The following is a 27,077-nucleotide window of genomic DNA, read 5'->3' on the forward strand; positions in this document are numbered from 1 at the left end:
TTATTTTTCAAAAAATGAAGTGGCCACTCTTACTGATGATCTGAGGTTTGAATAAGGCACAGACTCCTTAAGTTTTCTCAGCTGTGAAGAGCTGGGCAAATACCAGCTGGGGGTGACAGAAGGAAGCAACGGCCTGGGGGTCAGCAAGTGTGGCTTTGAGGCTCTGCCCTAAGTAGTAATGATATGATGACAAGAGACAGCTATAACAATTACAGCTAACACCTCTGTAAGGTTTAACATGAGTAGGCGCTGTCCCGAGTGCGTTACATCTTCAATTCACTAAGTCCTTACAACTCTAACAGGTGGGTAACTGTCACATTTTCATCACAGATGAGGAAACTGGGGAACTGAGTGTGAAAGGACTTGTCTAAGTCACAGATGAGGAAAAGGCAGAGTCCACATTTGAACCTAGGCAGTGAGGCTCCAGGCACTGAAGCCTCAATCCCCAGGCTCTGCACTAAGTGATTTCCGTGTTTTATGCCATTTACTCCTGTGAGGTAGGTGTTATTGTTATTATTCCTATTTGTTTAAAAACCCCCTCATGGTCCCTCCATATTCAATGTCTTCCAGTCTTTCCCCTGCATTTATTTTCATGTTGGTCCACATGTTCCTGTCATGTCTCATCTTGCTTCATCTTCGTTTTTCTTTATACTGCACATATTACCACCTGAATTTATTATTTATACTTTCAGTCTCTCATCACTAGAAGGCAGGGCTTTTGATTATTGATTTCCCAATACACAACGTGTTTGATTATTGATTTCCCCATACACAGAACGTGTGGTACTTAATAGGCTCTCAAAACTTTAAATGAATGAATGTTGCACACAGTATTAGGTAGCTTTGTATGCCTGTGTTTGAGTAAATAAGATCATACCATACATGTTCTACTTTTTAAAAAAATCTTAATGTCTTGAATCTTTTTCTTAAATCAATACATAGATCTAGCTCATTCTTTTTAAAAGATGGATGATATCCAATACTGCGGAGGTAGCACCCCTTATTTAACCAGTTCCCTATTTAATTAATCCACATTTTCCCCAGTGTATCTCTAACGCAAATACCGCAATAAATATCTTAGCACATGGCTTTTTGTGGGTACGTGTACACATTTCTCTAGATAGTGCCTAGAAGTGGAACTGCCGAAAGGAAGGGTATACACATAAAAATGTCAACCAATAATGCCAAATTGCTCCCCTGATATCCATTCCTGCCGGTGCGGAAGGGCGGTACACAGCACGTTTTCATATACCTTGGACCAAACCTGATGTTATTAGTCTTTTTAACTTTTTGCCAACCTGATCGGGGAAAAGGAACCACCAATTTACAGATGAGGAAACTGAGGCTCAGAAAAGTTTAGACACTTTCCCACATGACCGCTAAGTGGCGGAGTGTGTCCGACTCCGGAAAGGACGTGCCAAAGCTGGACGCTGTCCTCTATGCTGCGCGCCCTCCGCGCCTGGTCATCCCCAGGCCTTGAAGCTGGCAGGCTGGCCTTCCTCCCCACTAAGCCTCAGACCCGCTCCGGGTGGCTAAAGGCCAACCTTCTCACGAGTCCCCGCCGCCCGGCCCCCGCCCGGCCCCCGCCCCACACCCTCCACGGCTCCGAAATGGCGACGGGCGAGAGCGCGAGGCCACGCCCCTTCCACAGGAGGCGCGGTCTGAGCTCAGGCCAGAGCGATGGATGCCCGAGCCAAGTTTGAAGTCGGTTGCCAGGCGGGCTCGCGCAGAAGCAGAGAGCCGGTGGCGCCGCAGGTCGGGAGGAGGAGCACCGAGTGGAGGGTTCGCCTGCTTTGGCCGCCTGAGAGTCTCTTCATCGCGGGCGCTGGGCCGCCATCTTAGATGGCGGCAGTAAGACGAGAGCGAGCGTGAGACGGGAAGGCCGCCCTGCCGCTCTCTTTGGGCCCCGAAGAGGGCCAGCTGGCCGGGCTTTAGGGCGTGTGCCCTGAGGCGCGGAGCGCGAGTGCAGCGATGCGGGGGCTGCCCGGGGCCCCGTCCCCTGGGCTGGGGACGCGCCGAATGTGACCGCCTCCCGCTCCCTCACCCGCCGCGGGGAGGAGGAGCGGACCAGACGCCGCAGCCGGACTACGGGACACGGAGGCGGCCCGGCTCCCTCAGGTAGGCGGCAGGGCTGGGTCCTGGATGCCGGGGGAGCCGGGCGGCGGGGCCGAAGGGGCCGGGTTCTCGGGCGGCCCAGACTGGACGGCGCTGACGGGGCAGCCCCGCGGCTGCCGGCGGAGGGCCCGGGCCAGGCCGCTGTCACCCGGGCGGCGCTGGGCGGGCGGGGGCCCCGGGGCCCGGTGTCATGGCCGGCGAGCCGAGTTCCCACATCCCCACTTAGATTTCCTTGTGCTTCGGGGAAACGTGCCTGCGCCACCCTTGTACCCGGTGCACCTTCCTCGTCTTTTGGCAAAGGGAAGATCCACCCAGAGCTGCCCCGTTTCTGTGTTGTCACTCGGATGGGTTGATTCCTTTTTTTTTCTGGTCGCAGAATGGGGGACCCAGGCTTGCGTCTTCTCTCAGGGTCCGTCACTCAAGTGACACCCTTTTAGGGAAGACGAGAAGAGGAAATGGGTCAGTGCCCCGCCGCAAAGGCATAGGGGCCTCGCCTTGGGTTTCAGGACTCTGCGGGTTACTAATGAAAGGTTTGGGATGTTTGTACTGACGATTGGCCCCGGGATGCTTTGGAATGAAGATCCCGGGCTGTCTTTTGTGTGAAGTGAGAGCCGCCAGCACGCTTCAGTCCTGCAGCTGCAAAGGCTCTGCAGAGCTAGACGATGCCCAGAGAGAGGAGTTTGGACATCAGGAGAGGCGAGGCGGCTGTGTCCATTCATTGTTCTCTTTCCAGGGCTCTGGGTGTGCCCTCTGGTATTCATTCTTTGGTGGGAAGAATGATAGGATCTCCTGTGTCTCCTTGAGATGTGACTGGGTTCTAGGGTCACTTAATCTAAGTCGGGAGTGAATTCAGCTCACGTTCGTTGAGTACTGCTGCCTGCCTTGTCCTCTGGGCTGAGCCGAGGGAGTCTGCCCACCGCTTTCCCAAGGCGTGAAAACAATGCGCTGCGATAAGGATGGACTTACCAAGGGTTGTGGGAATTTGGAACAGCTAGCTTTGCCTGGGGGCGTTGAGGAAGCTCGTCCCCTGGAGCGGACTTTCGCGGTGAGCTTTGGACTGACGAGTAACTGCTCTCCAAGTGAGGAGGAGGGGAGAGCGTGCTAAACCGAGGGAACGGCTGGTTCAAAGCCATAGAGATGTGCAGGAATTGGGATGAATTTGGGGAGCAGCAGATAGTCTGGGGTGCAGGAAGGAAGTGGTGAGAGACGAGGGTCTGAAAGAAAAGTTGGCTAGATTGTGAAGGATGTGTGTTGAAGATAGTGAACTAGTTGATTTCATTTGGATTATTTTAAATGAGTGTTGCTAATTCTTTTTTCTTGCTGATAACTAATTTTCCCCTTCTCCTGATGATATTGAAGCTGATAGTAATTGAAAAGATTTTCTTTGTTAAACCCAGTTAAGAACATTCTTGATAAGTGCTTTATGTCATGTTTTGCGCTTACACAGTGGTGAAATAACTGAATTCATGTTCTAGGGATTCTTGCAAAAAGATTCTTCTAAAGTTGCTCACAAAATGTTGACTTTATAAATGTAGTTCATTCTACTAATAGTGCTTTTTAAGTGGCTGTTGACAATAAAACTAGGCTCCTCGGTCATATAGAAATTGGCAGATTAAAACATTTGAAAAAGTGTAGAATGCAAGTAGGTGTTTTTAGTTTAGTAAATGTATTTCATGTAATAAACTGTTTCTTTGGATCGATTTTGTGGATTCCAATTCTGTTATGAAGTCTTTAACTCTGTGAACATAATATTCCCAAAATAGCTGTATTGTTGTGATTAATGCTTATACTAAAGTGATTGTTATGCTATTAACAGACTTCAGCTAGCAGTTCCTAAATCTTTTTGGGATTGTGGTGATTATATACTACGGAAGGACCTTAAGATTCCTTTGGCTTGTTTTCGCCTTATCACTTCAAGGGCTAAGCGGTTTAAAATGCAACAGAAATGATTGAACGCTAGATACCCGGGAAAATAAACCTGTTACTGTTTCTGTTGTAAAAGCTAATTTTTTAGGTGGTGTGGTGTTTGTGATTATAAGTTGTAGTGGAATTGCTTAGTCTCTTGAAACTGTTGTCAATACTTGGAACTATATGCCTTCAAAGTAGAAGGCTTGAGTGAAATACATTAGAACATATGTTATGGGGTTTGGTTTAGCAGAGGAAAACAGCGAGAAGCAGATTAAGCTGGTTATTTATGATGAAAAGATGAAATGGAGGATGGTTAAATGTTGAGTATTATATCACAACTACTCTAAACTAGTTGCTTTTAGTTTAAAATATGCTATTTGTGAAATTCAGAGTAGGTGGTTTGCTCTGAAGATTAAACAACTTCTTGGAAGTTAAATTTGACTTTTCTAGAAGCACTAGATTACTAAATGGGAAATATAATGAATAACTTCAGATTACTATTTCAAGTAGTCTATTACTAATAGATGTATGATTCTACTGCGTTTTAATTTCAGGTGAAACTTTGTTAGTAACCTACTTCCTAAAAATAGAAAAGTGTTACATGAGGGAGTACTTTTGTTTGCATTTTAGGAACATAATAGGCCATACATAATACTCCTGGTCTTGGGAGGAGCTTGTTAGCCAAACAGCATGCCTTAATGTTGACTTGCAGAAGAGAATTTTAAATATTGCCTTTGAAAGGCAGTGGACTAATGTGACAGTCGGGGGTTTATGAAACCACAAAATTGAGCTTTGACGTGAAGAGATTTTTTGTTTTTTGAATTGCAGAGATCATGGAAGTCGTTTCTTCCAAACAAATGACTATAGTTGCAAAATTGCTCACCTTGGCTAAATTAATTGGAAAATTAAGGAACACTGCGCTCATTTAGGATGAGGTTGTTTAGGATTTAAGTTATCTTTGTGTGTGTGTGTTTATGTTTGTGTGTGGATGGATAAGAATTCCTATTTGTGAGGACTGGCCCCCGGGCCGAGTGGTTAAGTTCGTAAGCTCTGCTTCGGCATCCCAGGGTTTGGCTGGTTCGGATCCTGGGCGCCGACATGGCCCCACTCATCAGGCCATGCTGAGGAGGCATCCCACGTAGCACAGCTAGAAGGACCCACAACTAAAATATGCAGCTATGTATCGGGGCGGCTTTGGGGAGACAAAGGAAAAATAAAATCTTTAAAAAAAATTTATCTTTGCTAAACTGACTAGGTTCAAAATATAATAGATATTTGTGTTACAATTCAGTTAGTATTTCTAGTATAGGGCTAAACTACCTTGCCTATAATCCTCATGATAGTAATGGCTGGGTATTTTGTTCTTACCTTAAAATTGTGAGTAGAAATTCCTTGTTAGATATTAAAGTTTTCTTTAATTTTATAGTTGTTGAGTCATTCTGTTCCTCCATTTCTCCCAGAATACGTTTGTAGCTCTCAATGATTTTAGTAGTTAACTTCAGATCTATTAACCTTTATTCTAAAATTACTCCTAAAATCTCAGTTTAACCAAGGAAAATCTCAAGTGGGTGTTGTTTCTTTGTTATTGGTTTTGGCGCAGGGTAGCTGAAGTCTCTTTGGCAAATCACTCACAAAGTGTGTTAATTGCTTCACATTCCAGTCAGTGTACATAGTTTTTCTTGAGGAACACTTGACACATAGTTTTATTTTTAGACCAGATTCTAAGGGATTTTACTGGGTGGGGATTAGCAATCCTAAAACTAGTTTAGAATTTTAAAACTTTTGTGATTTAGAGATTGTTTACATTTTTGGTTAATGAATGGGAAGCAGCGGGCAATGACAAATCAGTATTTTAGAGGAACCCGGTATGTCTGATTGCATCTGAGAACCCTTGTTGACTATACTGGTGTCATCTTCCTCTTCTTTCTACCTGTTGGGTTTCATTTACTGTCATCCAGAGCTAGAGTAAATACATCTTTACTGTTTCAGTCAAGATATTCTCCTATTTATTTTCTTCCAACCTGCTATGGAGATGAAAAGTGGTCTGGTTTCTTTGAAGCTATGTAATACTAGGCATCATATTTGGACAAAGTACCTTTCTCTATCCATGTACATTTCTGATGGAAGAGTCGGACTAGTAAATATTTTCATTAGTGTATCTTTAGAATTATGAATTATCATTCTCTGGCTTTTTTTTTTTGTTTTTTTGCGGAAGATTAACCCTGAGCTAACATCTGCCACCAATCCTCTTTTTTGCTGAGAAAGGCTGGCCGTGGGCTAACATCCATGCCCATCTTCCTCTGCTTTATATGTGGGATGTCTGCCACAGCATGGCTTGACAAGCGGTGCATAGGTCCGCATCTGGGATCCAAACCAGCGAACCCCGGGCCACCAAACTGGAACATGTGAACTTAACCACTGTGCCACGGGGCCGGCCCCTTAGTTTTCATTCTTAATTTGGGTATTTTGGAGGCATCCTTTTCAACCTCAGATAGCTATTAACATCTGTTGTTTACGTAAGTTCAGAATAGATGAAATTCTGAGTTTTCTCTGGAAGAACATGACTTGTTCTCTGTGGCACATCTTATAGGAAGCGCAGAGTTTCTGGGAGAGGCGTTTCCCTGGATCCAGGTAGATCATTCTGAAAGGTTCTCCCATTTGGATTTAAGAAAGTTTGTTTAGAATAGAAAAAGCTGGAAAGAATTCAAATGTCTGACGATGATAAAATGATCAAGTAAACTGTGGTACAGCCCCTTGATGAGGTACTCTGCTTTTCATTAGATATGGCATATATGAACCATTTATGACATGGAAAATGCCAAACACAAAATTATGTATCTGGAATGATTACAGTTGTATTAAAAAGTACTTAATACAGTGGAATATTATTCAGTAATAAAAAGAGATGATTACTGATACATTCTCCAACATATATAAACCTTGCAAACGTTGTCAAATGAAAGAAGCCTGTCAGGAAAGACCACTTTTTTGTTGTATGATTCCATTTATATGAAATGTCCAGAATAGGCAGATCCACTGAGACAGAAAGTAGATCAGTGGTTGCGAGGAGCTGGAGAGAGTAGGGAGTGGGCAGTGACTGGGATAGGGCTTCCTTTTTTGGGGTGATGAAAATAATCTAAAATTGGTTGTGGAGATGGATGCACAACTCTGTGAATATAGTAAAAGCCATTGAATTGTATGGTGTGTGAACTATATCTCAAGCTGTTAAAAAAAACCCCTCAAAACCTACACATAGGAAGAAAACACATGTAGATGTTAACAGTGATTGTTAAACAGTAGAAATTAGGATAATGTTCGTCTTTATACTTTCTGTATTCTCTGAATATATTGCTTTTATAATAGAAAAATACATTTAATAAAGTTTAATTCTTTTCATGGTATGGGCCCCTTACGTCACTGCAAACATTCCGTCACTGTCAGATTACATTGACAGCTATATTTTTGAGCTTCTTTCGGCTGTTTTCTATTTCTTCCAGGTTAGTTCAGGCTTTTATTATTTTTGCCTTGATTGTTGTTAGACCCTCTGAATTGAATTCCTTTCTAAAATTTCTTATACTAGTGCATTCTTCACATTCCCGCCAGATTCATTTTCTTAATGTATAGATTCTTAAAAATTAAATTTTATTAATGTTTTGAATACAGTCACATGCCTCCAAATTCAAAGGATACAGAAAGTTATGCTGTGCAGAGTAAGTCTACATTCCACTTTGTTCACCAGCTACCCACCTTTCTTTCATGGAGGGAAATATGTTCTGGGATTTTAGGTATCCTATTTTGTGATGATACAAGAATATTCAAGTGTATTGTGGTGGGCTTACTTCCTTGCACAAATCTAAGAATCTCCATTGGCTGCCCAGACCAAGCATATAGTTCTGGCTTCTATGTCTTGCTAATATGAACTCCTCATACTATTTTTAGTGGAATTCAGAAGCCGTTGTTTTTAGCACTTAAATAGGTGCAGGCTACTGCAGGGTAAATAAGGCCAGTTCCTGCCTTCAGTGACCTTATCTAATGAGAGAGATTGACATGATGTCCTCACTTTTATCTGTTCCTCTTTTAAGAGCCCTTTTGAATACCATCTTCTAAATATTTTCTGATCTTTTTCTCTTCTCATTTTTATGTTTTCTTTCTTGAGTCCCGCCTTAAAATCGTTTGCATTTATTTTTCTTAGATGTCTTACATCTCTGGCTAGACTTAAACTCCTTAAAGGTGGGGTGTGTCTTACTCTTGTTTATAAATCTCCAATTCTTAAAACTTTGTCTTCATTATGTAACAAACATTAGTTGAATGAGTGGAGATTCAGAGGTTAATCACCTGTAGATTTAGTTCCTTCCTACCGCCCTTCACACCACACACACAAATGCTTACAGTTAAGAGGATATACTCACTAAACTCAGAACTTTGTAGTTTAGGACATGTGTTGAAGGAGTTACCCTGCTTAGCTTCCCTGTCTATTGGGCATTATCTGGAGAGTGCTCTGGGTTCTCACTGCCAGCTCCTTGAGGACATTTGCCTGCTTCAGCAGCTCACTGATTGGCTCAAGTTGCTCTTGCCGTGCTGGCTATTTCTTTGCGCATTCATAGGTTTTATATACATGGAAGAAAGTTTTAACCAGAGAGCATGAGAGGATAAATGATTCTCTTCTACCTTCCTTGACCTTAGTCTGGACTGGAATTAGATAATTGTGAATTGTGAGAGTAGAATTCATGGCCTTCATGACTAGAATTTATCTAGCTGTCTAACAATGCAAAATGGGCCCCTTAGGCTTTTTTTGGAGGGGGGAGGGTAAACTATATATAACATAAAATTTACCATTTTAACCATATTTAAGTATACTGTTCAGTGGCATTAAGTATATTCACCACATTGTGCAACCATCACCACTAATCTATTTCTATAATTTTTTCGTCATCTCAAACAGAACCCTGCATCCGTTAAACAATAACTTCCCGTTCCTTCCTATCCCCAGCCTCTGACAAACTCTCTTCTACTTTCTTTCTGTGAATTTGCCTAATCCAAGTATCTCATATAAGGGGAATCATACAGTATTCGTAATTTTGTGTCAGGTTTATTTCACTTAGTGTGTTTTCAGGGTTCGTCCATATTGTATCATGTATCAGAATTTCATTCTTTTTTATGGCTGAATAATGTTTCATTGTATATGTGTATAATTGTGTGTATGTGTATATCTATAAAATATTTTTTAATTCATTCATCTGTTGATAGACTCTTGGGTTGTTTCCACCTTTTGGCTGTTGTGAATAATGTTGCTTTGAACATTGGTTTACAAGTATCTCGTTGAGTCTCTGCTTTCCTTTCTTTTGAATATATGTGTAGGAGTGGAATTGCTGGATTATATGGTAGTTCTGTTTACCTTTTTGAGGAATTGCCAAACTGTTTTCCACAGCACCTGCACCGTTTTACATTCCCACCAGCAGTGCATGAGGGTTCCAGTTTCTCTGTGTCCTTGCCAACATTTGTTATTTTCCGCTTTTTGATAATAACTGTCCTAATGGATGTGAAATGGCCCTAGGCTTTTTTCTTACTGCTAATTAGATCTAATGGGCACACCAGAAGCTTAGAAGTTGACTGTATTTGCATCTGATGGACTTTTTTCTCCCTTATAAGCGTATTTGTAATCTTCTTCAAGGAGATAATTAATTACACAATTGGTGACTCATCTTTTTTGAAAAAAGGTTTTTGATAAGCTAGTACATGTAGTTGTAGTTACCTTCTTTATACTAACCTCATACCCTTTTAATCTAAAATGTCTTCAGTCAACCAGTGAAAGATGATTTCAGTTAATCCTGGGTGATAAGATATATTAAATGAAAAAGTAGGGTACGATAATATGTACAAGAAGATCCTGTTTTTATAAAGAAAAATATTTACAAGTATGTATTTATGCATAGAAAAGACTAGATAGATGTGTCTGTCCATGAATGTTGACAAGGGCCATCTGTAGGCTTTTATTTTTTATGTTTTTCCATATTTTTTAGTACCCCTCCTGTGAATATGTATTCTGTAATCAATCAGCCTATCTTTTAAAAAACATTAATAGATCGGGAAATATAAATTATTGCAAAAACCCTCTCTATGTATGTGTGTATGACATCTGTATGGGATTATAAGCATGGAGAAAAACATCAAATATTGTTGTTAACATAGGTTACTTGGTGGGGTTAGACAGGGCAAGAAAGGAAAGGGTAAAGCAAAGAAGGGGTGAAAGAAAAAAAAGTCCACTAACTTGTATATCGTTTAGGTGCTATAGGAAAAAAAATATGTAATAGGGTAAAAATTTTAGAGGGTAGTGAGGATGGGGAGGTGGTGTTGTTTATAATGCGTGTGTTTGTAGAGTTGTTAAATATGAAAACATAAAATAAAAGGAAATCAAAGTTGTATAAAAAGTAAAAAAGGCTGTACTCTTCATCGTCAGGCTCATTTTGTTTCTTTCCAGATCTTTCCTCTGCTATCATTCTCTGGATACACTTTGGCTTTTGTTTTACCTCTGCATTTATGTATTGAAATGCTACCTCTTCAAATTCAGATACTCCAGTGAAATCATCCTTTATTGTCCACCTCTTCCTCAACTCAAGCTAGAAGTGACCTTTCCACCCTCTGAATTTTTATAGCAGTTTTCTTGTCGTCACCCCCCACCCCGCCAAAAAAGGGCTGCCACATTTTGTAGGGCTGCTTGTTATCCTGAAAGCTCTTAGCACAATACCTAGCACACCTAGCACGTAGTCAGTCTTTGGTAAGTGATGATGATTTTTTCTTCTACTTTAAAAGCTTCTGGAAGGCAAGGGCCATCTATGTCTTTCTGAACTTGATATTCTTCAAAGCAGCTACCAGTGGAAAGTAGATTCTTAGAAATTGTTGAATTAATAGTGCTCTTTATTCTTCTTTTCCTCTGAGTTCTATGCCAGTTTGTAGTATAATGAGAAGCATTCTCGTTCTTTAGATTATATATCAGTATTTTTATGTGGTAGATGATGATTAAATATCTCTGAAAAAAGGCTAAGATAAATGTTGTAATTATATCTTTTCTCCATTAATATTTTTTCAGCAAATATTTGAGCACCTAATTTTGTGCAATGTGCTATACTGGATGATGGAATATAGCAAGATGTAGGAAATATATATACTTCTTTTCCTTAAAGCATTCATATTTTGTTGTCTAATTACATAGATTACAGTTTCATGTCTTGTTTTGTTTTTTTAATCCTATGGTGAAGTATCTGGGGATAATTTAGAGCTTTAATAAATTAATGATCTAGTTTACAGGGAAAACTTCTGCACGTCTTTGTTTTAAGAAAATTATTCTTGAAAAGTTGATTTAAAATATTTTCTGAAAAACAAATGGTACTATCAGTTTTACAGGTGCCTTATTGTAATTCTTATAAGGTCTTAAAGCATGAAAGGTCTTACCTTTGGGGGCACCACTAAAGACTAGGGAATCTTTCTGTGTGAAAGCCTTTGACTCCAGAAGGAATTATAGGAGAGATGGCTGAATCAGACGATTGCTTCTTGAAATTACTTTGGCAAGTTGTAAACATGGAGGAATACTTCCTATCTTAAGGATAATTCCCAGTGTCTGCCCAAATGGGAGACACCAGTGTGCAGAATAGTGGATTCACTTATTTTATATTTCATGTCTTTATTTTTGAGGAAGGCTAATGCTATTTTTTAATTTTATTAAGTTTTTTTTTTTGAGGAAGATCAGCCCCTGAGCTAACTGCTGCCAATCCTCCTCTTTTTGCTGAGGAAGACTTGTCCTGAGCTAACATCCATGCCCATCTTCCTCTACTTTATGCCCCGCCCACCACAGCATGGCTTGATGAGTGGTGCCATGTCCCCACCTGGGATCCGAACCGGCGAACCCTGGGCTGCCGAAGTGGAACGTGTGCACTTAACCGCTGTGCCACCCAGCCGGCCCCAAGTGCTATTTTTTAAATCACTTGTTGCTTATGCAAGATTTACTACTAAAATTCGTGCCTTTTATGTGGAACAGAAGTTAGTGGTACAAGTTTAAGTCATTGCTTCCAGCTATTAACTTAGCAGGATTGAAACATCTGGGTCATTTTTGTTTCCCCTTCTTCCTCTTTCACTGTGTAGCCATTTTTTACCTATTATTACCTGGCCATCAGAATGATCATCCCTAAACCATATTTTATTTGTGCATTGTATATTTTGGTACTTGTGTTAATGGTATACTTTGTAAATGGGTTGTTCATTTTAAAATTAGCAGTTGCTGCCTAAGTGAAGAAACAATGACTGATTTAGAGATGAAAAGTGAAACTTGGGTTAAAAAGTTCGGACAAAGAGACTTAAAATGAAAATGATGAAAAACTAATTTGTGGCAAGAGTTAAAAATGAAACTGGCTCCAGACGTCTTTCCCTGTGGAACTAATTGTTTTAACATAATTGTTTTGAACTAGCTGATTTTCGCTTTATTTTAAAATTAATTAGCCTTTGAAAAGTTAGGATCTTTTCTACTGGGTCAGCTCCTGCTTGCTAACTTTGAGAAGGTTAGAGTGTCACATTTCTTCATGTGCTTTTGTGCTGGCTAGTCATCTGATGAAGTTACCAGTTTGTGGTCAGAAATTGAGAAAGAGGAGTGAGGAAATTAAAAAAAAATTGACATACACACCATCTTGCAGTGCATCAGGGTGCCCTTTTGAACTGGTTGGGAAACTGTAGCCTTTCCAAACTAGACATAGTATTGTTTCCTAGCTTGGATGAGATGACATTTGATTTTTAAGTGTTTGAGCATCTGTTCAGCAGAAACTTTCATGTGTGAGGGTGGTTTTTTCCAGTGTTGTAACCATTCAAATTAAAAAGTGAACAAAACACTTATTCTCTAAAGGAAGCTTGGGGAAATCTTGAAAAATTGATCACCCAGATAAGTGGGTGATCAATGGGTCTCAGATGGAGCAAGGCTGGACTGAAGAAAGGAATGAACTTAAAGGAGGAATGAATAGTGAAGTCACAGTAGAATATGAGCATTCAGGGCCTGCCCGGTGGCGCAGTAGTTAAGTTCACAGGTTCTGCTTCTGTGGCCTGGGGTTCGCTGGTTCAGATCCTGGATGTGGACCTGTGCACCGTTTGTCAAGCCATGCCATGGCAGACGTCCCACATATAAAGTAGAGGAAGATGGGCACGGATGTTAGCTCAGGGCTAGTCTTCCTCAGCAAAAAGAGGAGGATTGGTGGCAGATGTTAGCTCAGGGCTAATCTTCCTCAAAAAATAAAAAACGTTTTAAAAAAATATGAGCATTCAACTATGTTTTTGCTCTGCCAAAAAAAATGTATTTTTTAATAGTGCAGGCTATTTTAACCACCATCCGTTTTACTGAGTATATGTTCTTGTGAGATTTTAATTGCGCTTGAAGAAAGTGAATCTACTCTTTCATCATTCTCAATTCTCATAAGCCTTATGGTTTGGCCATCTCACAGTTGACTGTGATTCTTTTGTCTAAAGAAAAATTTTTTTAAAAAGATGATCCCTAAAGATAATACTTTTTACCTTTATTGAGTGACTACTTACCTGCCAGGTTCTTTTATGAGTTTACTTAATTCATTTAATCTTCTCAACAACCTTGTGATATATAGGTACATTATGATCCTTATTTTGAAGAAGAAACAGGAAGAGAGATGAAGTAAATACCGTAAATAACAGGCCATCTACTTACTGAGAGATTAAAGGGATTTTCTAGAATAATTTTGACTCTATCCTATCTTCGTCTTAGAATTTAACTCCTAGGTGTGATACAAACTTAATTTTTTTTAGGTTTCTGGGAACACCCTCTGCTTTATAATTTTCTTTATGACCCATAATAGTTCCATTTTCTTCTTATAGGCCTTATATGATTAACCCCACCTAATCTCTATTACTTCTTCAAGTCAGTTATAAAATGATTGAGGGCAGGGATCAAGTCCTAAACTAATTTACCTCTTTGAGTACTCATTTTTCGTAGGGCCCTCAGAGATACCCGTTTTGAAGAGTTGTCTTTCCTAAGCTTTTGTTGACCTGAGTAGAAATACTTGTTCCTGTTACTTTTTTTTTCTGCAAGATCATAATGAAGCATTTTGCTATTACTTTATGTGAAAACATTTCTTCAAATCTTAAATATTTAGGGATTTAGTTTAAAAGAACACTTTGAGAAATATTCTTCTTTCCAAAATATGTTTTCCTTCACCACTAATCTATATTTCATAAACTTCTAGGAAACTTCTATCACTTACATATGTATGAAATGTACCCAGTTTATGAAGGCGCTTTGGGTGAGATTGTGGGCTCACTCTGAAGCCTTTAACATAAACCTTGGGGTGATTAGGGGTACCCACCTAATGTTTTGTCTTAAACATTTACTATTTAATGGAGGGACTTTCCCTCCTTGGAAAGTTTTCTCTGCTAATTTTGCCAATTCTTATGAGAGACTTTAAGATGCTTGGAATTTTATATGATTGGTAATACTCTGAAAAGTGAGCTTAAGTGGAAAGATTACTAAAATGGCTGTATTGGCTTTTGTAATTTTAAAGCTTCATTATACAATTAAGTAATCAAAACTGAGTAGACATAAGTCTTTGGAATATTGTTCTGATCAGAATGACTATTGGAGTCATTACAAATTGTGTACTTAGTTTCTCATTGCTGCCATTTCTCCTCTATATGCTCAATCTATTTTCTGATTTTCTGATTTATGAGAAAGATAACTTAGTGTTAGAGTATTTTAATAGGTTAACTGATTAAAATATAAACTGACATATACTTCAAATAAAATTGCACACAATGTATAGTTAATAGAGCTACTTTTACCTGTATTTTACTTAAAGAACAGTGAAATAGGACATGTTACGTTTTAAGCATTAAGCTATAAGTCGCTGTAAGTTGTATATGGCGTTTGGTTTATTTTCTCTTCTCTTTGATATTAAGTCTTGTTTTATTTCTCCTATTCTGGAAAAATAAAAATAAGAAACTTTTTGAGGAAGTGATTAATCCAGGGAGAGAGAGACGTATTTTCCAAAAAGTTGCACTAGTTAATTTTAGGTAATTTAGGAGTGTGTTGATGAAATTCATAGGTTCCAAGTTGTAGACTAATGAGTAAAGCATCTAGAATTGCCCCATACAGGCTCTGCAGAGGACCTCTGGGAATATGTAAAGAGCAAATGAATAAGATAGTATATAGCCAGTGTTATTCTCCCAAGTAATGTGAGAGCTAAACAAGGTCTTCCACAGTTGGTCTGTACTTTGAAACATTTTGGAGCACAGTAACATGAGCTTAAGGTAGGCCTTGAACTCAGAAAAACCCAGGCTGGAGATTTAAGGGCTGTACAGAAGAGTGATTTTTGTGACCAGTAGAACCATCGTTGCTTGTTTAACGAATGGTAATAGATAACATTTGCTATCTCAGGCTAACACTGTATGCTTCCCATATATTATTTAATCTTCACATGTTATAAAACATGCCAAGTAGAGGAGAAGGAATACAAGTAAATCTTAAATTTAAATGTCAGTAAGTGAAAGGCTGTTTAAAGATACAGGCACCTTGAGGTACTCATGTCGTTTATACCAGATGTAGACATTTAAAGCTGTTGCTGCCAGTTCCTCCTCTCTGCTTTTAAACCAAAGAGAAACCCAGAGCAGAGCAGCTAGAGCAGCTAGATAGCACAGCAGGATTTTAACTGTAGGGCAGTACTGAGGTTATTTTGATGTATAGGAATTCTTTGGTACTGACTAATATTCAGAATTCATGAGTCATGCTTTGTAGTTCAGCAGTCTTTTAATTACCTGGAGATTTTATTCTATCTAATTGGTATTACCACCGCTGAGGAGAAAATTTAGGAATGAAGATAAAAAAGAATGACTGAAAAGAAATTTGTAGAATCTTCATTGTATTTGTCTTAAATCCTTACCCTGCTGCAGATTGAGTTATCTTTCTGGATAAAAGATTATATTTTTGATACACCCTCTATTCTATATTATTCAATAGATAAGAAGAAAGGCCAAGTGAGAAAAAAACATTAGGAATACAACTGCTCAAAGATTATGAATTTAAACTAAATCATGTATTATTTAGAAATGAAGTAAAAATGCTTTTTTTGTGTGAGGAAGATTGGGCCTGAGCTAACATCCATGCCAGTCTTCCTCTGCTTTGTATATGGGACGCTGCCACAACATGGCTTGATGAGCTGTGCGTAGGTCTGCGCCTGGGATCCGAACCTGCAAACCTCCGGGCTGCCAAATCGCGGAGTGTGTGAACTTAAGCACTACGCCCCGGGCCAGCTCCTAAAAATCCCTTAAATATGAAGAGATTTAAATTATGACATATAAGATATGGTATATCTTTTCCTTTCCTTCCCATACAGGTCTGATGCAATACTTATAAACAGTATTTATTTCAAAGTAGTATAATAGTAACAACATTAAATACTTATTTTTTGTTTTTTAAATCAGTATGTTATAATGGAACTGTAATTTAGAGTCTTAGGATCTGAATTTTTTGTTTTGCTTCTCTTAAATTGTCACTAAACCTTTTGAACTTCACATTTTCTTCCTCTAAAAAAGAGGTAGGAATAGTACTCTGCTTTAGCCTGATTAATTCTAACAGTCCTGTGAGATAATGGAGAGGAGAGCTGAATAAACTATAAAGTTCTGTAAATTTCTAAGTTCTCTTGACTGAAGTAAACTTTCTGCAATCAATCTTAACCACATAGAATGCATTGCTGCATTCTCAGAAACTAGGTTTTAGGTAGATTGTCTAAGAATCTCTTAAAACCTCATTCTACACCAAAGTACTGGCTACCTTGGGTATTTTTGCTTTACCACTTTAATATTTTTAAGTGAAATATAAGATAGTATCTGAAGAAAAACTCAAAAATGAGTTTTTCAGAGTGTCTGATTATGAATAGTGATTTGCTCAGGCATCTTGGAAGAAAATTTAAAATGTCTGTGTGTGAAGTATTTACCTTGTTTGGTGTTTGTGCGGGGTTTCTCTGCTCAGAAAGGACAATAGTAAGATTTGACTGCTTGGCTGATTTGAGGTAGGAAGAGAGTGAAACAAAGTCAACCTTAACCCCAAGTTTGCCAACTGCTTCTTGACCTTTTTAGGCAGAAGTTTTAGAACTTTTTGGTTCTTGTACACTGAACTCCTGAAAAGCTTCTTGGTTTAATCAGGATTGCTATAATTGGTTTTTCTTACCATGGTGCAAAGGAATCTAACCCCATCTTTCAGGAGAGGAGCTGTGACAAGAGAATTGATGAGAAATGTTGTGTGAGTGCTCCAGTGTGGTCTGTGTCTCCAGAAGTTGGTAAAGGAGCATTTCTAGTCAAACGTTTATGCCTCAGATTAGGCTTTAAGATGGGATTTGCACCTTAAAGCATAGGACTCAAATAGCTTAAAATTATACCCTAAGTACTGGTAGTTACATTTTCATAATTGTAGTCTTATCAGATTTGACTTGTCCTGAGGCTACTTAATAGTACTTTGTGTGTGTGTGCTCCTCCCTAATATTCTTGCACCTTAAACATAGTCTTGCTTTCAAAACATTTTTTATAGCATCTTGTAAACTCAAAAAGCAAAAACAACGAGACCCTCCCAGGGTTTTTGGAAAGTTTTTGTTTCCTAACTTACATTTTGTTAATCTGGCACTATTTATTTATTTTTAGAAATGCCTCAAAATGCAGCCTTTCACTGAAATTATTGCTAGAGCTAGGCCACAGGGTAAGAAGGCTGAAATGAATGTGTTACGTTTAAAAAGCCTGTGTTGCAACCCAATTTTCTCCTGGATTATGAGAGTCAGAATAAATTATACAAGTGTCCTTTGTAAGATCACTTGTCAACAGCTTATTAGGAATTATGCTAGGAAATAACTTGATTTCTTTAAAAATTTTAAACAAGTCAGTTTTCACATAGCATGGCCCCTGTATTTACTACCCTCTTACTTTGTTTGATCCTTAACATGTTTGCGTATCCAAGAGTGTTCCTACCTGCTATAGCCGGTTTCTCAGCCACACAGTGCTTTGTGTGGATTGGGGCATGAAGACTGGACACAGTTCTCAGAACTCTGCAGACTCTCTGGCAATACGGTACAGCCTTTTGCCTTAGCCAACAGAATGTTTGTAACTTCTCTGCTGATGCCTGGGGGTTGAGTGGTAGGTACCAGTGCTCTTATGGGCCATTTGATTTGTTGCCTGAGAATGGAAGTGCAGTATTATGGAAAGGACTTCTACCTTGCCTTACCAGTGTTTAGATTTAAAAATATAATTAATCTTCTTTCTTGAAAGTGTAAGGAGATGAAAATCACTGGCCTCCTGCTTCTATTCCTCTCTTTTTTCAGAGCTTTCCACTTGGTGTATAGCAGAAAATACATTGGCTGTACTGGTGCATGTTGTTCATGGAAACCCTCAGGAATGTATTCCTGATTTTAAAAATATGAATTTACTGTAAAAGTTGTTTTTCTTAACACTGCTGTATTTTTGAATTATTCAAGAAGGAGTTTGAGAAAGTTATGTTGAACCATAGAAGTCAGCTAATTAGCTGTGGCCTATAAAACTTGTTGACCTTCAACAGTCCCTTGTTTTTATTCATTGAGAACTTGGCTTCATCTTTTTACTAAAATGAAGAATTATTCTTAGGGCTACAACATTGTGCCCTATGGTATTTGGCCCATAGCAAATACAGAGAAAATAGTGACTGCTGTGTGATTATAGAATCATTTATAAACATGATGTGAAAATGTTAGCAGATTTTAGTTTTCGCATGTTCTGGAAATTGCTGGAAACAGTAACAAAATTTTGTTTGTTTTTCTCCTTAATTTTACTGAATGTCTGGTTTTATATTTGACAACTTATGTATATGAAGAATAATTATTTTTTTTTTTGAGGGAAGATTAGCCCTGAGCTAACGTCTGCTGCTAATCCTCCTCTTTTTGCTGAGGAAGACTGGCCCTGAGTGAACATCGGTGCCCATCTTCCTCTACTTTATATGTGGGACGCCTGCCACAGCCTGGCTTGCCAAGCAGTGCTGTGTCTGCACCCGGGATCTGAACCGGTGAACCCCGGGCCGCCAAAGGGAAATGTGCACACTTAAGTGCTGCAGCACCAGGCCAGCCCCTATGAAGAATATTTTAAATTAACATAGAAGAATCTAAACTATAACTAGCATTATTTGGTTATGCTTAGGAAAGCATTCTTGTTTTGCAACAGGTACCCAAAAGATTTGAGAATCATTGTATTTCCTTTAAACTGAACTATTTCCCCCCTAAATCTAAAATCATTCTCTTTCTACACATTCTTTTGCATTCTACATGATCTTATGCATGTTTAAAAATACCTTTCTTTAGTAGGGGCACTGTGGTTTAAAACCACTTTGTATTTTCAGCAGTGTATATTTAGGACAAATTGGATACGTGTGTAGGTGGAAAATGTTTACAGTTTAGTGTGACCGAGCAGGTGAACAAGAATGATGCTTGGCTTTATTTTTAAATGAGAACAACTATGAAGGGAAATGCTAAACAATACTAGTAAATCCAACTTTGGAAATAACTCCAGCCTAGTAGAATTCCATAATGGCTTCAGTTGGGTATCATCAGCTGGTTTTTGTCTGTTTGGGATCTGTCTGATGATCTGTTATAGGACGTTAGCTGACTACCAGTCAGTAATTCTATTGTGCTGATTCTGCAGTTGTAGAATTTCACACTTGTCAGTGTTCTAGTTCTGGAGCGTAGTCCCTCAGCATAGTATGGCTCATAAATGACCGCACCGATGATTTCTGTTAGAACTCAGCACTCGTTGGACCCAGATGCCAGTGTTCGTTATTCATTCAGGAAGTGTCTTAGGGACTTACTGTTAAAGGTGATGGGGTTATAAGGGTGAAATGAACTTAGCTTCTTGGAGTGTGCTGTCTAGTGAGATAGGCAGACGGTAATCACTAAGTAGGCAGATGCTAGTATGATTTCAAAGTATTATATTAGATGGTGTAAAGTATTATGAAAAGAGTAAAGCTGAGTAAACAGAGAAGAATGATGAGGAGGGGCAAGGATACACTTGAACAGGATGGTCAAGGAGGTCCCCTTTGAGGAGTGACATTTGAGTGGAAACATGATTGGCAAGAAGTGAGCTAGCAGCAAGAAGGTCAGTATGACAGAAATAAAGTGAGAAAGAGAGACGATAAGGTAGAGAAGGGAGATAGGACCTGGGTCATCATGTAGGCCTTGTAGGTCATAGTTAAAGAATTTGGGTTTTGAGTGTGATGGGGAACTGATGAAGGATTTTGGCAGAGGAATAATGTGACTGGATTTGTGTTTTAAGATCAGTCTGTAGAGAATAGATTTAGAGGGATTGGGAGTGGACGTACTGACACTTGGAGTAATCTAGGCAAGAGATGATGGTGCTTTAGGTTAGATTGGTTGGGGTTAGGTTAAGGTTGTTGGATTTTTGAAGTAGGAACTCACAGGGCATGATGGATGAATAAATGTGGGTGAGGAAAAAAAGGAATCAAGGATAACATCCGGGTTACTTTGTTGTGCTGATAAGCACTCATACTATTATTAATAACAGTAATATAGCTATCATGTAGTAATAGCTATCTTGGATTAAGTGCCCACTATGTACCAGACATGGAGTTTTGCATTCTTTGTTGTGTTTCATTTACTTCTCACAACACGTGTTTAAAATATAGTGCTCATTTTACGTATTAAGAAATTAAGGCTTAGATGTGATTTGCCCAGGTCCACACGGCCAAGAAGGTTAATCAACTACAAGTCTCTTTGACTTCAAAGCATGTGCTCACCATATGTAGTCATTCAACAACTACTTGCTAAGTACTCTTCTAGGAGTTAAGTGCACGGAGGTTAACAAAGCTGAGTCACTGCTCATGGAGTTTAGAAAATTTATGATTTGTGTGTTAAAAAAAAGTCTTACCATAACAGTTTATGCAGTTTTATGGTCCAGCTGCGTAAGAGGATCTTGCTTACCTGAATGTTGGATTTTTGGTAGCCTTAATTTTCTGGAATACAGTTTGACCTTGCAAATAAACCTATACTTAAAGCCTTTTCATTACTCAGTAGGCTAAGTCCTTAGGCTCTTTATCTTCCTGTTGTGCTCCTTAATTCACAATCCCTATAATCTCTTTTCCTCAAATCAGGTTGTCAACAGCAAATGCTGAGGAGTAGGGGTGTTAATAGTGGTAAGTACAGTGATAGTCAGAAGTGGCATTGGCCACCGGAGTGCAAGAAATGTCTGAAGAATACAAAGGAGACACAGAATTCAGTTGTCCGTTACATTCGTTATCCTTGTTTCTGAAACTTCCACTATACCGCCAATATTAGAGAAGATTAAATGCCTACTGTTTAAGTCTGAAAGTTCTTTGAAGTCATATTTTATCTTAAATCTTTGGTTCTTGAATTTTACTTCATAATAGGTGTATTATAAAAATATTTAAAAATTTTAGTTACCTTATTAACCTTTCTCACTCAAGTCTGAGTAAAATTGTTGTTTTAGGAGAATCTTCTATATTTATGTTCTGTCAGTAACCAGAGATTACTCATCATAGTGATTTATAAATCCTTAAGAAAAGGTTGCTTGGTGTAGTCTATTTGGAAAGCCAGGGAACCACAGTCTGTATTAGGAAATTGTAATATATGTTAGATTTTCATGGCTCTAGACTCATCTAGCTGTTAGAGCCAGAAGGATCATTATAAGTCATCTCATCCAACTCCATATTTTGCAGAGGAGGTAACTTGAGGTCCAAAAAGGTGGTGACTTCTTTATGGTCACGTTTGTAGTTGGTTGCAGAGCCTGGATTTAAACTCACGTAAGGCAAATTATGTAACTTTTTTGAGTCTTATCCTTAATTGAAATTAAGAACATTGACCTCAGTTATGTGGATTAAGTGAAATAGCATATAAAACACCTATACACTCTGCCTACTTCGGGGTAGATGCCTAAAAGATGCTGTTTTTTTGTTTTTCTTCATCTGTCAAGTCTGTCCCTTTTCTAGTATGTGTCATATTTCACTTTCTGGAAATTTTATTTCCCTAGTCCTAGTGACAGATGTATTCCAGAGAAGCAACTGAAAAGGAAAACTTCTGGTATTGGGTCCCCTGCCTGCTCACGAGTCTACAGTCTTCTAAGGATCTTCTGAGATTTGCTAAAGAACAGAGCTACAAGGCTTAAGAAGACCTGTGTTGCTTGCTTGATTTGTCATGGGTGGGTGTTGTATAAACAGTGGCAACGTGCGAGGGGCTTGAAGTGTGTCACCAGAATTTTGATTGTACCATTTTAAGAGTATGCACGGTAGGCCAATTTACTCTCTGAGCTCCCTCTTTTAATCCCTTGATCTTGGTGATTGTTACTGGTAAACCAGTGAAGTGAACACTCGTTTCTGTTCCCCCCATTTCATGGTAACTGTGTCCCATATTTTTATCTGAGGAGCTGTCAACCCTTATTCCCTGTTAGATAGCCATCCAATTTTAATGAGATTGACCCCATCCTTAGCACTAGGGGAGAGGGTGATTAGCTTAAACCAATCAACAAAGCCCAGCCATTAGGATATAATGATTTGTTCACCGTGATTCACGGAAGGCTAGTGAGATATGAAATCATGTTTGGGGCTTCCTTATTCCAAAGAGCTTCCCTGAGAAATGCTTTTTACCTCCCAGACTTAAATGAGGATACATGTAGCTCTCAGAATCTGCTTATAGTCACACACATTGTGACTTGGGGTGGTGGGGTCAGTGTTAGAATGAAGCAAACACCAAGGAAGGCAGAGAGGAGAAAACAAAAGAAACCAGATTTTTAGTGACCTTGAGCCATTGGACCAAGCCTTCCTGAAGCCGTTCTCCCTTTGCTCTTGTCAGTTAAATGAACCAGTAAATTATTTTTTATTTATGCGGTTTGAGTTGGATTCTCTGTTACTTGCAACCTCAAAACTTTTTTTTTTAATCTGTTGGGGGTTTTTTTGAGGAAGATTAGCCCTGAGCTAACATCTGCTGCCAGTCCTCCTTTTTTACTGAGGAAGATTGTCCCTGAGCTAACATCTCTGCCCATCTTCCTCTGCTTTATATGTGGGACACCTGCCATAGCATGGCTTGATAAGCGGTGTGTAGGTCTGGGATCTGAACTGGCAAACCCCAGGCTGCCGAAGCGGAGCATGCGAAGTTAGCTGCTGTGCCTGCCACCGGGCCGGCCCCAAAACTTTTAAATAATAGCACCTAGCTTATCCCTAAATCACCTGTACTTCACTTCAAATATTCAGAATCCTGTATCTAGGAAAGTTAGTTCAAGGAGCATGCTGCCTGGTGAGTTAAATTTGTCAGCAATCATTGGTTGAGCTGCTCATCCACTCATTTACTCAGTACATTTTGGGCACCTACTCTATGCCAAACTCCATGCAAGGTGAGGGAGCTGAAGATTGGTTCCTGTCCTCAAGGAACTTACAGTTTAGAGGTGGCAAGTCATATAGCTGCATTCAAGTAATAGTTAAATGTCTTTTTTCTTAACGTAAGCTTCCCCCCAACCATTGTTTTAATTTTCTTTGTTTTAGAATAGGCTGCTATATCTCATTTGTATTTCTTTATCGTAATATTTCTACCTTACAGTATAGTGTATAGTTTTACTAGTTATGTAATACGTATGTATATATTCCCTACCTCGTTTGTTACAGTTTCCATAAAGGTATAATGGATAAATATACTTGGACTTTTTAAAGGTTAAAATATGTTACTGCCATATAAAACAGCAAATCAGAAATGAGCAAAGGAAGAGCTAGTGAAAGGGTTTCCAATTGTGCTGACCCTTTTCCCGGTGATACTTGATTCTTTTTGGATCATGCATTCCTTTCAAATGTTGATAGAAGCTAAGGTCTCTCCCCAGAAAGATGTAAATCTACACATACCCAAGATTCTGCATTCATTTGCTGGGAGATCTTGAATTCACTGAAGCTCTCAAAAGTTGAAGGTCTCAAGTTAACCCCATACCTGCCACTAAATGATGCTCTAGTTCTTAAGCTTACTAATGAGTATGATGCACTTAAAAAAAAAACAAACTTCCTATCTGAAGAATTTGTAATAGGAGAGGTACACAATTTTTGCTAACTTTCAGAATGCTTTTTATGTATTAGACTGTAAGCTAGATACTTTTCATACATTAACTTATTCATTCTGTGATTTGGTAACATTTGTACTATATTATCTTAACTTTACGGCTGAGAAACTTGAGACCCAGGGAGTTTAAAAGTTGCCCAAGTTTAGACAGCCTGTAAGTAGTGAAATTGGATTTCAAACCCAGTACCTGTCTTACCCACAAAACTATTCTGCTTCTTAAGTACTGTAATTGATAGAAAGTGCTCCGTCTAGTTCCTAGGATATGGTAACTGATAAAAACTCTTGCTGCTGTTGCTGTTCATTTATTTAGCAAATATTTTTTGAGCCACTTACTCCTTGTACCTTCAGTTCTTAAGGATAGAAATGTTTTTTCTTAGGACTCTTAGATGCAAGGAGCAGAATCCATTTCAAGCTAGAGTAAATATAATAGTGAATCTTGTAGGTGGATACTGGGGCAGGAAAAGTTCCAGGATTTATGAAGGAGTGGAACCAGGAATTAGAAAATTCAGAAACCCAGATAGCCCCTACCAAATTACTGCAGACCTGCTTTTTTTTGGTAACAGCTTTTTGAGATATAATTCACATACCATGCAATTCATCTATTTAAAGTATATAATTCAGTGGCTTTTTAGTATATTGGCAGAGTTGTGCAACCATCACCACAATCAATTTTAGAACATTTTCATTGCCACCGAAAAGAAATCCCTTAGCTATAACTCTCCAAAATTCCTCACTTCCCCAGCCGTAGACAAACACTAATCTACTTTCTATCTCTGTGGACTTGCCTGTTCTGGACTTTTATGTGAATGGAATCATGTAATATGTGGAGTTTTGTGACTGGCTTCTTTCACTTAATGTTTTCAAGGTTCATCCGTTTTGTAGCATGTATTAGTATTTGATTCCTTTTTATGGCTGTGATACTCCATTGTTTGGATAGACCACATTTTATTTATCCATTCACATTCATCAGTTGATGAATATGGCATTTGGGCTGTTTCCACCTTTTGACTGTTAGGAATGCTATGAACATTCTCATGTTCTAGGGTCCTAATAACCTGTAAATCCACCCTGAAGTCCTCTAATTCTAGTCTGCAGGAAGGAGAGAAGTCTTATGTTCTTACTGCTCTGGGCAGGCTTTTGTAAAGTAAAAGAATAATTTTACTAGGTTTTATTTGGAAATATTGAAAGTAACCAGAGAATCTTTTTTTGTTTTTAGTTAGATTTTTGAGTCCACAGGGGTCCTGAGACTCCAGGCTGGGAGTAGGACTGATCTAGTCCTAGCCACCTTGTTTTTGTGATGAATCCACAAGGTCCAGGGAGGTACATGGGCCTGCCCAGTGCCTCCAAATTTAGTATCAGTGACCTTAATAGTGTTTCAGTGTTTTGACCTGTAATGATCAACATGCCATCTCTCTCTTTTTTTTTTAATAACATGGTTGGTTTACGAAAGTGTAAACAATTTTTTTTTTTTTTGAAGAGGGTTAGCCCTGAGCTTAACTACTGCCAATCCTCCTCTTTTTGCTGAGGAAGACTGGCCCTGAGCTAACATCCATGCCCATCTTCCTCTGCTTTGTATGTGGGACGCCTACCACAGCATGACTTTTTGCCAAGCGGTGCCATGTCCGCACCGGGATCCAAACTAACGAACCCTGGGCTGCCGAGAAGCAGAATGTGCGCACTTAACTGCTGTACCACTGGGCTGGCCCCTAAACAATTTTTAAAAAATTTATTGTGGTGAAATACACAGTCATGCACCAAATCATGATGTTTTGGTCAAAGATAGACTGCATATACCATGGTAGTCTCATAAGATTAGTACTACATAGCTAGGTGTGTCGTCAGCTGTAACATCTAGGTTTGTGTGTGTATACTCTATGATGTTCACACAACAGTGCAATCACCTAAGGATGCATTTCTCAGAAGATATCCCTGTTGTCAAGTGACTCATGAGTGTATGTAACATAAATTTACCATCTTAACCATTTTTAGGTGTACAGTTCAGTGGCATTAAGTATAGTCACACCGTTAGAACCATCACTACCATCCATCTTCAGCACTTTTTCATCATCCTATACTGAAACTCTGTACCCAGTAAATTCCCCACCCCCTCCTCCCTCTCCTGTCCCTAGCAAACTACCTTTCTACTTTCTGTCTGTGTGAATTTAACTGCTGTAGGAATGTTACATAAGTGGAATCATGCAATATTTGCCCTCTTATGACTGACTTATTTCACTTAGCATAATGTCCTCAAGGGTCATCCATCTTGCAGCACGTATCAGACTCTCCTTGCTTTTTAAGGCTGAATAATATTTTTTTCTATGCATAGAGCACATTTTGTTATCAGTTCATCTGTCTCTTGGCACTTGGGTTGTTTCCTTTTGGCTATTGTGAATAGTGCTGCTACAAACATGGGTGTGCAAATATTTCTTTGAGTAACTGCTTTCAGTTCTTTGGGATCTATATCCAGAAGTGGACTTGCTGGATCATATAGTAACTATTTTTAATTTTTTGAGGAACTGCCGTACTGTTTTCCATAGTAGCTAAACCATTTTACATTCCTACCAGCAATGCATGAAGAGTCTCAATTTCTCCACATCCTTGCCAACACTTCTTTTTTTTGGTAGCAGCATCCTAAATGGGTGTAACGTGGTATCTCATGGTGGTTTTGATGTTCGTTTCCCCAATGATTAGTGATGTTGGGCACCTTGTCATGTTCTTATGGGTTCTTTCTATATCTTCTTTGGAAAAATTTCTATTCAGATCCTTTGCCTATTTTTAAATTGGGTTGTCTTTTTTTATTATTGAGTTGTAAGAGTTCTTTATTCTGTATTCTATAGAATATTTGTATTCTAGATGCAAGTCCTTTATCAGATATATGATTTGCAAATCTTTCGTCCCATTCTTTGAGTTGTCTTTTTGCTTTCTTGA

The 27,077-nt window shown here is 39.0% G+C and overlaps 1 protein-coding gene across 3 annotated transcripts in view; it reads left to right on the forward strand.

The window, feature by feature from the left end:
* The first annotated feature begins 1,767 nt into the window (after positions 1–1,767).
* Positions 1,768–27,077, forward strand: part of RAF1 (Raf-1 proto-oncogene, serine/threonine kinase) — a 66,773-nt gene continuing 41,463 nt past the window's right edge. Inside the window, exon 1 of one of the 3 annotated variants that reach the window (XM_046642778.1) lies at positions 1,768–2,118. The gene's annotated coding sequence lies outside the window, so the exon portion shown is untranslated. Of the gene's footprint in view, positions 2,119–22,234; positions 22,255–27,077 lie in introns of those variants that run through there. The other 2 variants (XM_046642803.1, XM_046642794.1) reach the window with 2 other exon arrangements.

The sequence above is a fragment of the Equus quagga genome, chromosome 1, assembly GCF_021613505.1.
Source record: "Equus quagga isolate Etosha38 chromosome 1, UCLA_HA_Equagga_1.0, whole genome shotgun sequence".
Classification (NCBI taxonomy): domain Eukaryota; kingdom Metazoa; phylum Chordata; class Mammalia; order Perissodactyla; family Equidae; genus Equus; species Equus quagga.